The following is a 14,441-nucleotide window of genomic DNA, read 5'->3' on the forward strand; positions in this document are numbered from 1 at the left end:
GCCCCGGGAGCCCCCCAGCACTGGGTCTGAATCCAGCTCTGCCCCTGATAGCTCTGTGACCGCAGGACACTACTAGCCCCTCTGGGCCATCCCTTCCTTATCTGTCACGTGAGAACTCAAAGTGGTACTGCGGTTGCCTGGCCCAAACAGAGCACTCGATAAAAGCCAGCTGTTACTGGTGCTGTCACAGGCCTGTTCCAGGCAGAGGGTCCTAGAAGGAAACTTCTGAGTCTGACTTCCCAGCAGTGTGTTCTCTCCATTCCACTGCAGCCTCCCAGGAAGCAGGCGGAACTGGGAATTCTCTTCTCATTTGACACAGAAGAGGCCAGGGAGACTTCAGAACGTGACACATCTGTCCCAAGTGCTCTGTCCCTGGCCAGCACTGACCTCCCTCCCCATTGCAGGGCTCTCGAGGGACAGAGGGGGCTTCCTGGGGATACTGAGCCCACTTTTTTCCTTCATACATGATTGCAGGTCCCTTTGCAAAGTTTCTTAACATCCAGGAGTGAGAGGAAAAGGTGGTTGCTGACCCCCAGCACACACATACATGCCTGCACATAAACGCACATGCACATACATGAACACACACACACACACACACACACACACACACACACACACACAAAGTGGCTGTGAGACAACTGGCAATGGCCCAAAACCAGGAGAGAAGCTGTTCTTGGTGATTTCTGAGATCCTCTAAGGAGCTGTTGGTAGAAGCTTTGTATGTGTGGGAAGGAGGGACCTGGGGGGCAGGGGGGTCTGTTTGAGAGAGAATGATGTGCCAGCCAACTATGCAGAATCTGAAATACTCTCTGCTTAGCCCCTAACTAGCACCCCTCCCATCACTGTTCCACATCCACTTAAGAGAGCAGTCTTTCCAGAGAAAGACAAATATCCTATGTTATCACTGATATGTGGAATCTAAAAAATAATACAAATGAACTTATTTACAAAACAGAAACAGACACAGACACAGAAAACAAACTTAAAGTTACCAAAGGAGAAAGGGAGGGTGGATAAATTAGGAGTATGGGGTTTACAGATACACACTACCATATATAAAATAAACAAGCAACAAGGATTTACTGTGTAACACAGGGAATAATATTCAATATCTTGTAATAACCTATTGTGAAAAATAATCTGAAAAAATATATATGTAACTGAAAAAAAAAAACCTTTCTAGTTAATTCTTCTCATTATTATTCAAACTATCCCTTACTCTTAGAAAATGCTCGTTTCCTGATTGCGTTGCTTTATGTTATGGACACGATGGGGCATCTAATTTGGTGCCCTGAGAGCAAGATTTGTAGACTTTACTTTGTATTGTCAACTTTTGGTTGCTTTCTAAAATGAGAGTTTCTAACTGGAAACATTAGACACTTAAAGGGTTGTAAAGAAGAAAACAAAGCAGTCTTTTCTAAATTCTAATTTAACCATGTCGCTCCCCTCAATGACCTTCATTGGCTACTTACCACCTGCTGCTCAGGCTTGCAGCCGCACAAAGTCCCACACGCCGCGCCCCCCGCCGGCCAGCGCGATGCCCAGCCTTCCCCTGTCCTCCAGCCCCGGGCAGTGCATGCCCCTCTTCTCCCCACCCGGGGCCTTTCCCCCTTGGATTGTTCTCTCTGCTGCCCCTCCCCTTCTCCCCCTAAAGATGAACCCCGTGGTCTCACCTCTCAGGATTCTTCCTGGATCCTCCTTCGTCCTTAAGGCTCATCTCCTCATCCTCCAGTGGAGTCATCTGTGCGCTTTCATTTCTGCTCAGCCAGCCCACGTGCTGGACAGTGAGGACTATGTCCGAGTCCCTTCCGACTCCCCAGTTCACAGCACAAGGCCTGGCCCCAGGGCACATTCTTACACGCTTACTGAATAAATGAGAGAATGGATGGATGGCTTGGGGCTCTGAAGGCATCTTTCCACATAAATATTGTCCAAAAAAGGACTCTGTGTTCCCAGCAGACCACTGACCAGGGTGGACCTCTGACCTCCGTGACATTGCAACAGACTGACTCCTCTACACTCACGGAGGAGCAGCAGCGAGGTTTGGGGCCTGACCTTGACTTGATCTGGCAGGAAGTAATGCTGGTGGCCTGGCCTGGGATGAGTTTAGGACCAGTGGGCAACCCACTTTGGGCCCGTGAGAGTCATGGAGAAGGTGGCTGGAGGATCCGACAAAGTTCCTAGAGGATGCAGACAACCAGGTGGCCTCTACCAGCCACCTAAGAGCAGAGGGGATGCGGGTGTTGGATGAAGCTGACTTTGCAGGGGGCAGGGAGGAAAAGCAGGAAGGGCCCAGGTCCCCGAGGTACTGCCGGATCCGCGCCTCAAGCCGCCCACTCCTGATCTGCAGTCTGTGCGCCGTGAGGTTTCCTGTTTCTGCAGCCACTTTGAGCTGGATCTTCTGTCACTGGCAGCTGAGCGCAGGGTGATCCCCTGTGAAGCAAAATAAACATAAGCTTTAGTTCTCTCCACTTATGTGGGCCCTTCCCAGGGCCCAGGAGGGACTAAGTGGTCCCATGTTTCTGTAAAATTTGCAAAGGCCAGGTATCCTAACCGCCATGCATGAAACCACTGCCCCTTTCTGCTTGTACACAGCTCTGTCCCACTGCCCCTCCAAGGCTGCAGGCAGCCACGGGCTGTTCTGGGATCTGGTGAAGTGATGTGGAAGGCCGTGGTCCACGGTCACTTTGTGGTTTAGCTAAGTTGTGACGGGTGACTTGGTGCAGGACTGACTTCCACGAATTCTCTCACCTCCCTTGGAGCCGACTCACTTGGCGCTGTGTGTCGGAGGTGCAGGGCCTTTGAGAATGTCACACGATATGAAACACAGAGGACAGTGTGCCACACGGAGCCACGTGGAGGGTGGGAGAAGAAGTAAGATTGGAAACATGTTCCGAGGAAATTTCTTCCACTTTCCTGATAATGTGAACTTGTAAGTGAAGGCTTCAGTTCTCTGCAATGCTTCTTCAAAAACGGGAAGTTCTCGCCTGTCAGCTCCGAGGGTATCAACCTCCTAATATGCCACTGTGATGACACGGTGACAGACTGGTCAATGAGTGTCTTCAACTTAAAGACGGGCCACCGCCTGAGAAAACCCGAAATGCCTGGAGACCTCTCCACTGAGAGAAGATCCCCACCAGTTGATAATAATCCTAAAAAAGTATATGGCCTTACCAATAATGAGTTGTGAAGCTACAAGAAACTTCATAAACTATCAGTAATAGAAAAAAAAAATCTGAACCACCACGCACGAGAAAAGACTCATCCTTCTCCTGGCTCTGTAGAAAAATATTATATAACTGTTGTCAGGTCATGCAGCAATCAAACAGAAGCCAGACAAATACTTGCAGGGGAAAGGGGGTGTCAGGCAGCTAGTTAATGAAAATAATCTGCTGTTTTTTTTGGATTTTGTGCTGTTTGTGTTGTTAGCTTTTTAATATTTAGAATTTTTTGTCATTTTTTCTCATTCTAGGCATTCATTTTTAGACCTAATTTTCTATGAGTAATTTTGTGTTTTTTTCCTCTAAAGAGAGGTCCCTGAGCTGTGTGATCCTCAGGGTCCCCGGGCCCATGGATCTGCTCTGACTGGTGGTCCGGCTGCAGCAGAGCCACCAGAGTGGGGCCCTGCCTGCCTCCCTCTGCCATGTGTCTTCCTAGGAGTCCTTCTGGGGACTCAGGGCTGTCACTGCCGTGGCCTCTGGCAGCCACTCCAGTCACGGAAAGACCAGGTGCCAGACGATCCCTAGTGACGCTCCTGATGTGTCCTGATGTGCAAGAAATGTTCTGAAGGGCTAGAAAGAGAACCATCCTAAACGTTCCAGCAGCAGCAGAGACACAGAACGTCCCCCCACATCCAACCGTACCCCAGGCTGGAGGGAAGCCTCTCTCGTGGCCTGGTCCCCAGGTTGCTGGCACAGATGGCAGGGCTCCTTAACCCGGACTCTGTGGACACCTCCCCACCGGGGCCCAAGGGTAGAATTCAATGGGTCTGTAAACCTGGATAGGTAAAACATTGCATCCTTGTTTTCACTGACTTCTAGGTAAAATTTAGCATTTTCTTCAATTACAAATGGAGACAACAGACAGCAATGCTGGCAGGATTCTCACCAAGACGAAGCATGGGTATTTTTCTACCCCGTGAATCTTTTTGCAGTTATCTCGAGAGACCATTTAAGTTCATCATTACTTCAAATTATAGTCATTATTAGACCTGCTGCTAGCTCTTATTTAATGTGTTGATATAGAAGCACATATATTCCTGTATTTCAAATTATGCTTCATATTTTCATAATGATTTCAATATAATTAGCTTCCTTTATAATCTGTTATTTTATTTAACTCATTTAAAAAGTTACTCTGTGAAGGGGTCCATCGGACCAGGCTGCCGTAGGAGTCCACGGCGCTGGAAAGGCTAAGAACACCTGTGATAAAGGAAGCTGCACATACAGGGAGCGAGGGCAGGAGGTGGGACCAGGAGACGATGGCTGGCTTTTGGCTCTGAACTGAATTTTTCAACTCTTTGCATTCATTCATCCTTTCAGAGACCATTTATTGAGCATCTACTATGTGGTGAGTTACACATACATTTTTCTCACTTAAGTTAATCCAATACTCCCTTTATGAAGTGGGTGGTCTTATTAAGCCCATTTTGCAGATGGAGAAATGTAGGCTTAGGGAGGTTAAGTAACTTGCCCAACGTCAGCTGGCTGCTAGCGGGAGAATAGGAATTTGGCGAGGTGGCATTTGTGACAAGACACACTCTGTAACCTTCATGCCAAGCTGACTCCCCTGGGCAGGGACTGAGAGCCCAGATAGGGAGCACAGAGGCACTGCCATCTAACCCAGCCTGTGGAGAGGCAGGAAGGCTTCCTGGAGGAGGTGATCATGGAGCTGAGTTTTGATACTTGAATAGGAGCTGGCTGATGTCTAGACAGCAGCAGGAGGGGTGTGGCAGGCTGTCTGGTGGAGGACACGGCACGCAGGAGGTACTGGGAGCAGGAAGAGAGGTGTTATGAAGGAGGAGTCGAACCAAGGAGTCAGGGAGCATCTTGGTTTCCTCCTCTAAAACCTACAGCTGCAGAACTTGTCCTAGCCACACAGTTGGGTAGGGACGGGGTTCTCTCAAGATCACTTAGAGCGACTGACCATCCAAGTTTCTCCAAGACTGAGGGTTTTCTTGGGACACGGGGCTTTCAGTGAGAGAGCTGGGAATTTCCCAGGCAAAGCAGGACAAGCCGGTCACCCTAGAAAGCCAGAGGGACAGCTTTTCTGGCAACTGAAGCAGCTCTTTCCTGAAGACTGGGCAGGAGACAGTGATGTTCACCTGCAGCTCCTGGGTTCGTCAGGCCTCTGGCGGGTGTGAGCCAACTGAGGTATCTGCAACTCACCTGAGGTTCTTTGAGCCAAGAACAGACCAGCCCTTTTCAAATGTCCCTGCCCATAACAACTGGCTGGCCTGCTGAAGAAAATGCAGATCCCTAGGCCTATGAATCCCTGGATACTGAGTTCAGCACATCCAGGTGTGGTCTGAGGAACAGCAACTGTACACTTGTTCTTCCGGGGACAACGGTGCAGAAACCCCCAGATGCTGGAAAAAAGAACTTTAAATGTACCCAGATATTGTACTTTTTGCAATCTATCCTAAGGGCAAGTACACAGAAGTGAATCAAAGAATTATCATGTCTTAGAAAACAACCTTATAGTTACCAAAGGGGAAAGGTGAAGGGAGGGATAAATTAGGAGCTTGGGACTAAGAGATACCCATGACTATATATAAAATAGGTAAAGAACAAGGACCTACTATATAGAAGAGGAAACTATATTCAGTATCTTATAATGAAAAAGAATCTTATGACTGGATAAAGAAGTTGTGGTATATTTATACAATGGAATACTACTCAGCCATAAAAAGAATAAAATAATGCCATTTGCAACATGGATGGATCTGAAGATTGTCATTCTAAGAGAAGTAAGCCAGAAAGAGAAAGAAAAATACCACATAATATCACTCACATGTGGAATCTAAAAAAAAGAAAATGGTCTTATTTACAAAACAGAAACAGACTCACAGACATAGAAAACAAACATGGTTACCAGCAGGGGAGGGGATGGGAAGGGATAAATTGGGAGTTCGAGATTTGCAGATACTAACTATATATATAAAATAGATAAACAACAAATTTCTCCTGTATAGCACAGAGAACTGTATTTAATATCTTGTAGTAATCTGTAATGAAAAAGAATATGAAAATGAATATATGTATGTATATGTATGATGGAACTATTATGCTGTACACCAGAAATTGACACAACATTGTAAACTGACTACACTTCAATAAAAAAAGAAAAGAAAAAGAATCTGAAAAGGAATATATATATCTCTCTCTATATTTATATATCTGAAAAGAGTATGTGTGTATATATATATACAGTAACTAAATCACCTTGCTGTACACCAGAAACTAATATAACATTGTAAATCAACTATACTTCAATTTTTTAAATGTTTTTAAAAATTAAAAAAGAATTATCATGTCAGTATTATTACAACAGAAAAATTAGGGGGGAAAATCCAGATACTGATTAAGTAAAATTTGGCATTTCTATACAATGAAATGCTAGGCAGTCATCAAAAATATGTTAGTAGATCTCTGTTGAACTGGAATGATGTTCAGCATACATTTAAAAAAATTTTTGTTTTGAAGTAAGTTTAGGTTTACAGTAAAGCTGCAAAGAGAGTTCTAGTGTACCTTTCACACAGTCTCCGCTGAATGTTAACATCTATACGATCACAGTACATTTATCAGAGCTAAGAAATCAGCATGTTTACAAACTTATTAAACTATCCACCTTATTCATATCTGACCACTTTTCTATCAGGCTCTTTTCTGCTCCAGGATTCCATCCAGGATTCTCAGTTGCATTTATTTGTCACGTCTCCTCAGTTTCCACCAGACGGTGACAGTTTCTCAGTCTCGTTTCTCATGAGCTTGACACTTTTGAAGAGGACTGGTCAGATGTTTTGTAGAATGTCCCTCAATTCGGGTTTGTCTGATACCTTCTCATGATTTGACTGGGACATGGATTTGGGGGAAAGGCACCTCCAGGGTGACGTGACTGTCTCATGTCGCATCAGAGACACATGAAATGAACACGGTGTATCGCTGATGTTACCCTCCATCACTGGTGACACCGGCCGAATTCCTCTACTGTCGAGTTTCTATTTTTCCCTTTCTGCACGTGAGAAGCAAGTCTCTCGGTGCAGTCCACACTCCACAGAGCGGAATGAGGCCCCACCTCCTGGAGGGAGGAGGATCAGTGTGTGGGTGAAGTGTGATGAGAGGGAACGGTGTGGACTGTGACCTAGTGGAGAGGGTAGGTCCTGCCAAAGGGAGCAGCAAATCTCAGCTCTGGACAAGCGTTGCCAGGCAGTGGGGGTTGAGTTATGCCAGTATTTTTAAGGAAAGCTAGAAAGCCAGATTTTTTCCCTCTAAATTCTCCAGATTTTTAAAAGTCTTCAAGTAATTAAAAAAAGTTAAAACCTGTATGGGCCAAACAAAACAGAAGCCAGGACTGAATCTGGCACACTCACCGCTTCGCTTCTTTTGCTTTGAAGTCTGGAGGTCAGCCCTGTTCTCGGTCCCCATGCGTCTCCATCCATCCTCTTGCCTCTTGTAAGGTGGGGAAAAATACTTCGTCAACAGCTGAAGACACAACATGAAAACTATCAAGGAGAAGAGATATGAGAGCAAGCAGGGAGACTGAAGTTTCAGAAACTCCTTCCCACCCATGCAGACATTCAGTTTCGCTGGAGGCTGAACCTCAACCGGCTTCAACTCATTTCAATTAAATTTCCTAAATATTACTGCACACCAAGCACGAAGGTAGGCCTTGGGGATTTTTTTTTGCATGCCCACTGTGTGCTTGACACAGAGTCAGATGTTTTAGCTGCTTTGTTTCACAACAACCTTGTGAGGTAGAAATGATCCTTTTCATGGTGGAGAAATGAGGACTCAAGAGTGGCGAAGTTACCCCGCTAAGGTCCCCGTGCTGGTCAGCAGCACAGCTGGGTTTGAGCCCCGGTCTGTGACCTGTGCGTCTCCAGATTTCTCGTTGGCTTTGGCTACCACTCTTTTCTTGGATACAAACAAGTGAAGTGTAAAACTCACAGCAAATAAGCTAAGCACTCCAGTGGAGGTGAGTGAAGGGGGCCGAGGGAGGGCCGGAAAGGGAAGGCCTCCCCCAGGGGTTCTTAGGCTACTTGCCCAGGCGACACCTGGGGCTTGTCAGATCTGGGATCTGAATCAGAGGTCTGGGGCGGGGCTCCAGAGACTGCGTTCCCAAGAAGTGCCCAAGAGATGTCCAGGTCGAGGCTCTGTCTGCCACACCTTGAGAAGCAAGGCTCTATCTCATGATCTCAGATCCTCTGAGAAGAGTCACTTGATTGGAATGGTGACAAGGCAAGGATGTAGCTGGTCGGTGTGAATCCCTCACTGTTCCCGGCAAAGCAACCCTCCCCGCTGCCTGTCTTCAGATACGTAGCTGTTCACGGTTGCCAAGGACTTTGAGGCTGCTGTCCAGGTTTGATCCTCAACTATCATTACACACACCTTACAGGTGGGGCTCAGGTCTCTTAATGGTTCTAACAATTCCAGAATTCCTGATTTCAGACAGGGAAAATGAGTGTTAGGTGCAGCGAGAAGGGTTCAGTGCAGTCAACAATGGCAGAAACACAAGCCCCAGACCCTGTGTGAAAGGGGTAATGGCTTAACCACAGACAGCGTGGTGGAGGGGTGAGAGGGGAGTGGTTTGGGAAGCCTGGGTACCAGTGGCAGGCTTCCCGAAGCAGGATCTTGGCAGGACTGTGCATGTTTCCTGTCTAGATTTCACCTGTAAGAGTCCAGGTCAGGAACCTCACTCCTCAGTTAGAACTGTCCAAGTCTGAGGTTTTTCCAGTGGAACCCACCAAACTCAGATGCCCAGCCCTGTGGCCACCTTATTTACAGCTGCTTGTGCTCGCCTGCTCTGTGACATCCTGCCCTACGGGATGGCCCTTCCCAGATGCCAGTGGTGTGCGTGGTTACCCTAAGACTTGCCTACTGGTCTTCCATTTTCATGTCTTATCAGTGAAGAAGGGTTGGGAGATTTCAGGGACAAGACATGTAGGCACTGGGGACAAGAGAGGGAGCATTTGGAACTTGGGGGATGAAGTTCTTAGATCCACCACCGTGAGAGGTGCGTATGAGCTGTCATCTCAGGGTCCTAGCAGTGGGTCTTTTAGGACAGCTGATTCCCAATCTCTAGCTACTGGGCTACCCTGTAAACTTGGTCTTCAGCAATGTCTGCACCACTCTCCGTGGAAACTGGAGGAAGAGGGGTTACTGCTTGCTAGTCAGCGCCTGTGCTGGGGAGACAATCAGGTCAGCTCTGTGATTCTAGGCTTAAAAAGAACAAGTCACACTAGAGTCTTGGGTGAGCATAGTCCTCCTGGAGCAATCAGCATGTGCTGCTTCTTCCAACCCTCCTGAGTTCCCAGAAACGTGCTCTCATGCCCTAATGAGAACCCCAATCATTTCTAAATTTCCCCTGGCCTAGCTGGAACTGACTCTCTGAAGGCAGAAGAGGTTAAAAGTGTGTTTTAAGCTCCAGGCAATTAGAGCAACCTTGCAGAACCCCTGGCACCCAGAGGATTTATATTGGATTTTATCTACTATTAATAATGATCAAATGCAGCTGGCATTGCAGCTCTGAAGATTCTCCAGGAGAGTGTCTTCTGGTTTGGGACTCAGAGGAGACAGTGTGATGCTTGGGGCCCAGACCTTGCCAGGAAAAAATAATCAGGAAATGAAAGAGCCCCTAAATTAGAGCCTTGTGCTCCTATTTTTAAAACACGCCCTGAAGGCAGGCAGGCAGAGAGAGGTCGCTCTCAGAACTTCATTCACAGGGCGGTGGGGGTGGGGTCAGCGGTGGGGAGGGTGGGGGGAGCTGAAGGAGAGAGCAGGGCCCTCCCCTCAGCCAGCAGGACATCACAGGGGCAGAAAGAAAGGTTGGAAGCCCTGGTGATCAACAGCAGCAGTGGATCTCCAAGTGGGGTCCGGGGACCAGCCACATCAGCATCTTGGGACGTGGAAACTGGTAGAAATGCAACTTCCCGGCTCTGGCCTCAGAGACTCTGGGTGGGAGCCTGGCAATCTCTGTCTCACTAAGAGCTGTAGGAGACTGCGCTGCTTTCTTAAGTCGGAGAACCACTGTTCTTCATCAAACAACGGGACTGAATCCACCAGCAGATGTATTTTTATTGACTGGTACAGTGTGTGAAATTTTTTGAACTGGTTTCCAATGTTTCCAAATGGGTATTTTTATATGAAAATTCACATTTCTGGCTTTACTTGGGGAAAAAAAATTAGGAATATCTAGCCACAGGGGACTCTTATATCTGCTTGGCAGTAATTGTCTGGCGCTGAGAAGAGGCTACCGCTCTTAGAAAGGACATGAGCCCCTCTGGGAGCAGCGGCCCCTCATTACCCATCTCACCGGCCGGCTCACTTAAACTGGACACCTTTGAGCCACAGGCCCGTGACCTATATAATGTCTAGTGTCACCTCCCGTTGAAGTTTATTCCACATGCATTTGCTGAATGCTTATGGGATAGGATGGGCTTTCTGCCGATCTTCATAAGCTTCTTCTCTCCCTGACCCTCATTTCTATCCTTGACTCCCTCCACTTTTTGCTAAGATGGTGGGGAGAGGGGAAGGAAAGTCTTGGCCAGTCTAGGCAATACCCAGGGTACAGCCGTGGCAGTCAGACAACAGCAGCAAAAAGAGGTTTAATTGTTTCGCCTACACTCCTCTCTGATCTCATTCTTGAGAAAGTGAATTCATGATCGTGTTCAGAAAGGAAGGGACACTGCCCTTCTGTCAGGCTTGGGCAGGCTTTTATTTATGGTTTGGGGGTCCTCAGAGGTGGACAAGCTCACTTAGCAGCGATGCGATGGCTCCCTAGCATGGGATGGTCTGGGACAGCTGACAGCCACTGGCTCTCTTCTCTGTGCCAGGTAGTGGGCTGGGCTGTGAGGATATGCAAGGTGATGGGGACCCGCTCTCTGTTTTGGAGACGGCTGGCAGGGGCAGCAGGTGAAGGTAGGTCTGCATGGTCAGTGCCAAACACATAGCCCCAAACACTCCCTTGCAGGTAGCAGACACTGTACCCTCTATGTCCTTCCTTCAGCCTCCCTCCTTGAATCACTTTTTGTGTGAGTGGCAGACTTTATCAAAGTTTGAGAGCAGCAGATTTTTTTTTAACTACAAACAACATCAAATGACATTAGGTATCGCTGATTTCCTGATCTTAAAAATCCTATCTTCATCAGCCCAGCCCCTCCATTTCTCCTCCCACCTCCAAGTCCCTTCTCTATCTGTTCCGGATTCTCTCCCATCCCCACACATTCCTGATACCCTTCTGGTGCAGGATGTGCTAGCTACCACCCTGTCTGAGTGTCTGCACGCATCCATTTGCTGGGGCCCCTCCCTCCCTCCTTACCCAGCGTGGCCCATCACAGTAGTTTCCCTAACAATATACGTAAAAGGGACGTGGGTGCCAGCCTAGGTTAACAACTCATTTCTCCCTGCTACAATCACTTGGCAGCTGAAGGCTCCGAGGCTCCAAGAAGTTAAGCAACATAGCCAGGACACACAGCTTCGGGCCACCTGGGGAGACGTCTGAAGGGGGAACCCCCAACTCTGCCCCCCCAGGCAAGCTGGACACTCGGAGGGCCTCAGCTGGTAGGGGGGAGGTCTTGTCCTACTCTTTCCTCTTCCTGTCATGAGGCTCACTGACTCCCAGGGCTCCCTCTTTTAAAGCATGGTCGTGGAGGGAAGGCTCTGATGGGGCCCGCGTGGCATCAGTTCACTCCTGGGGTCCGGGGAATGGCCACGGGTGCTGGGTAGGGCCAGCGTGCTGCACGGTCAGCAAGTCCCAGCTCTACAGCAAAAGCCAGCCCAGCACACTTTCCCCAGTTTAACACACCACTGGGTACATTGTACCTCACAGCTCAGAATCAATAAAGTCAAGGCAATTTCCTTAACATGCCATCAATAAGAGATCATGGAAGGGGGGAGGGTTTTCCTTAGAAGCTAATGCCTTACTAAAGTTCAAATGAGGCAATATATAGTAAAATAAATTCAATCTCTATTTTCACTCCTTGCAATTTTAGTGGCGACTAAATGAAATGGAACTGTGTTGATCCTCACCCATTCAATATATCTTCACTTTCTAAGAACCAAGGTCATTTTTACCTTCATGGGAAGGGAGGCAAAATATAAAATACTCACCCATACCGAACAGAAATGCATTTGCAGGTTTTTGAAAGCCAGGTAGATGGCTGATATATTATGTAATTCATTTTGTGGCATAGCTGAATGTGTTTTATAGATAGTGTTTAACCTTGCCAATTCTGCTCTGAGATAATCCCCCTACTGAGGATAAAAATCGTATATTTAACATAAAAGGAAAGGTTGGGAGAGAAAATGTGCTCTGTACGACAGATAACCAGAAGTTGCTTACGCAGAAAGACGATCAGAGCAAGTTCACTGCTGCTTTGCCTTATTAGCTAATCATCATGTTCATACTCATCAGAAATGAGGTGATAACCAGTTGAGTGGCACCGCGCTACTAAATGACAAAGTGTTTCTGGCGTTGTGTGGGCAATGGTGCAGACCCTAGGCTGACCTGCTCCATCGTGTATGTGCTCTGTGACCTTGGGTGACTGCCTTAATCTCTTGGAGGCTCAATGTCTTTGTTTGAGAATGGGCATAATTTAACAATCTCTGAAGCGCATAATACTAGTTACTTAATTTATCATTCATTTCCCTACTTCCTCCTCCCCAACAGACCCCTGATTCTGTTCAGGTTTTGCCAGTATAACCCTGAAGGTCAAGGCTGCACTCACTTCACAGAGGAGGGAGCTGAAGCTGAGATGCCCCCGCTGACCTGATGGAAGGTCATTCAGCTGGAGGGTGATGAGACAGGGCAGCTCAAAACTAGCTCTGTTAGGGCCCAAAGTCTGTGAGTCTGGACCCCCAAATGCCTACAGGACACGTCTGTTTATACATTTGACCGAGACCTTCAATGCAGCATGCCTAAAACCAACTCATCTTTCCCCCTTCCTGCTCTATGCCTGCTAGGCCTTACAGATACCCTACTCCTGAGAAAGAATGCTGTTCTCTTGGGCACCTGTGTTGAAGTCTCCAAGTCACCTTGGATTCCTGATTCCCCTTTCTGTACCTACAAGCTGCTACCCAACCCCACCCAGCTCTGACTTCCTATACATTCAGGCTTCAGGTCCAGAGGATGCCGTTTCTGTCCCCTGACACCAGGTACAGACTTCCAGATCACAGCCCCTTTCCCTGAGCACCCACCTCTCCGTGTCTGCACTGGTTCCCGGAACCCAGTGCAGTGGCACCATGTGATGTCACTCACCTGCTTTCATCCGTCTGCCTTGGCATCCACCCTGGCTTGTACACATCCCCTCTGGGCAGGTGGACCATTCAGTATCCTTTCCTGGTGGCCCTCAAACTTGTCTGAGCCTCAGAATCAATTGCAGTCTTTTTTTTTTTTTTCCCCAAGTGGATTCCTGACCAGAGCACCTGATTCAGTGAATCTAAAGTAAGATAGAGAATTTGCATTTTTAACTTGCACCTTTAAGATTCTCATGTAGGAGGCCCTCTACCTTACTCTGAGAACACTGGTCTGGTGCAACCCTTCTCCCACTGATGAGGGGGCTGCAGCCCAGAGGGAGGAAGCAGGGAGGACCATCAACTGGAGGTACACGTGCTCCTTCTGCCCCCACCCTTGTCTCTGGCTTCTCTTGCATCCTCCTCCGTGCCTCCCCTGCTGCTTTCTTTGAGCATATGGAGGCCTCAGCGATTGTTTGTAGAATAAATGCATGAATGAGCGAATGAATGAACGCATCAAAGCCCTCTGTCCTAATATATCTCAAAGTCATTCTCTGGGTGTGAAGTTAAGAGATGTTTGTGGAAGCTGCAGGAATTTTGCTGTCTAGCAGGACTTCTGGGGGGTCAAAGTGGTGAGGCCAAGGGACATTCTATAAAATACCTGTCCAGCGCTCCTCCAAACTGTCCAAGTCATCCAAAACAAGGAAGGTCCGAGGAATTTCACAGCCAAGAGGAACCTGAAGATGTCAGGACAACAAAAGGTAACGTGGTAACCTGGACGGGATCCTGGGACAGAAAAAGAACATCAGGTAAAAACCAAGGAAATTGGGGTACAGTTAATTTTGTAAAAAGCAGTAGAGCAGAAATCCAAAGTACCTGTGCTGCCTTCCCTTTACAACACAGGGAGGGACACAGGCAGTGGGTCACAGCCTCACTGTCAACATCTCAGCCTGTTCACAGCATTGGTGCTGGATGTGTTTAAAAGAC

The 14,441-nt window shown here is 47.7% G+C and overlaps 1 long non-coding RNA gene across 1 annotated transcript; it reads right to left on the reverse strand.

The window, feature by feature from the left end:
* Window positions 1–2,079: 2,079 nt before the first annotated feature.
* On the reverse strand, window positions 2,080–14,214 carry LOC116158362 (uncharacterized). The gene is made up of 4 exons (XR_004142672.2): window positions 14,116–14,214; window positions 13,480–13,660; window positions 7,595–7,673; window positions 2,080–2,436 (listed from the first exon to the last, which is right to left on the reverse strand). It is a non-coding gene; the product is annotated as an uncharacterized LOC116158362 (long non-coding RNA).
* Window positions 14,215–14,441: the final 227 nt, after the last annotated feature.

This window comes from Camelus dromedarius, chromosome 17 (genome assembly GCF_036321535.1).
Source record: "Camelus dromedarius isolate mCamDro1 chromosome 17, mCamDro1.pat, whole genome shotgun sequence".
Classification (NCBI taxonomy): Eukaryota; Metazoa; Chordata; class Mammalia; order Artiodactyla; family Camelidae; genus Camelus; species Camelus dromedarius.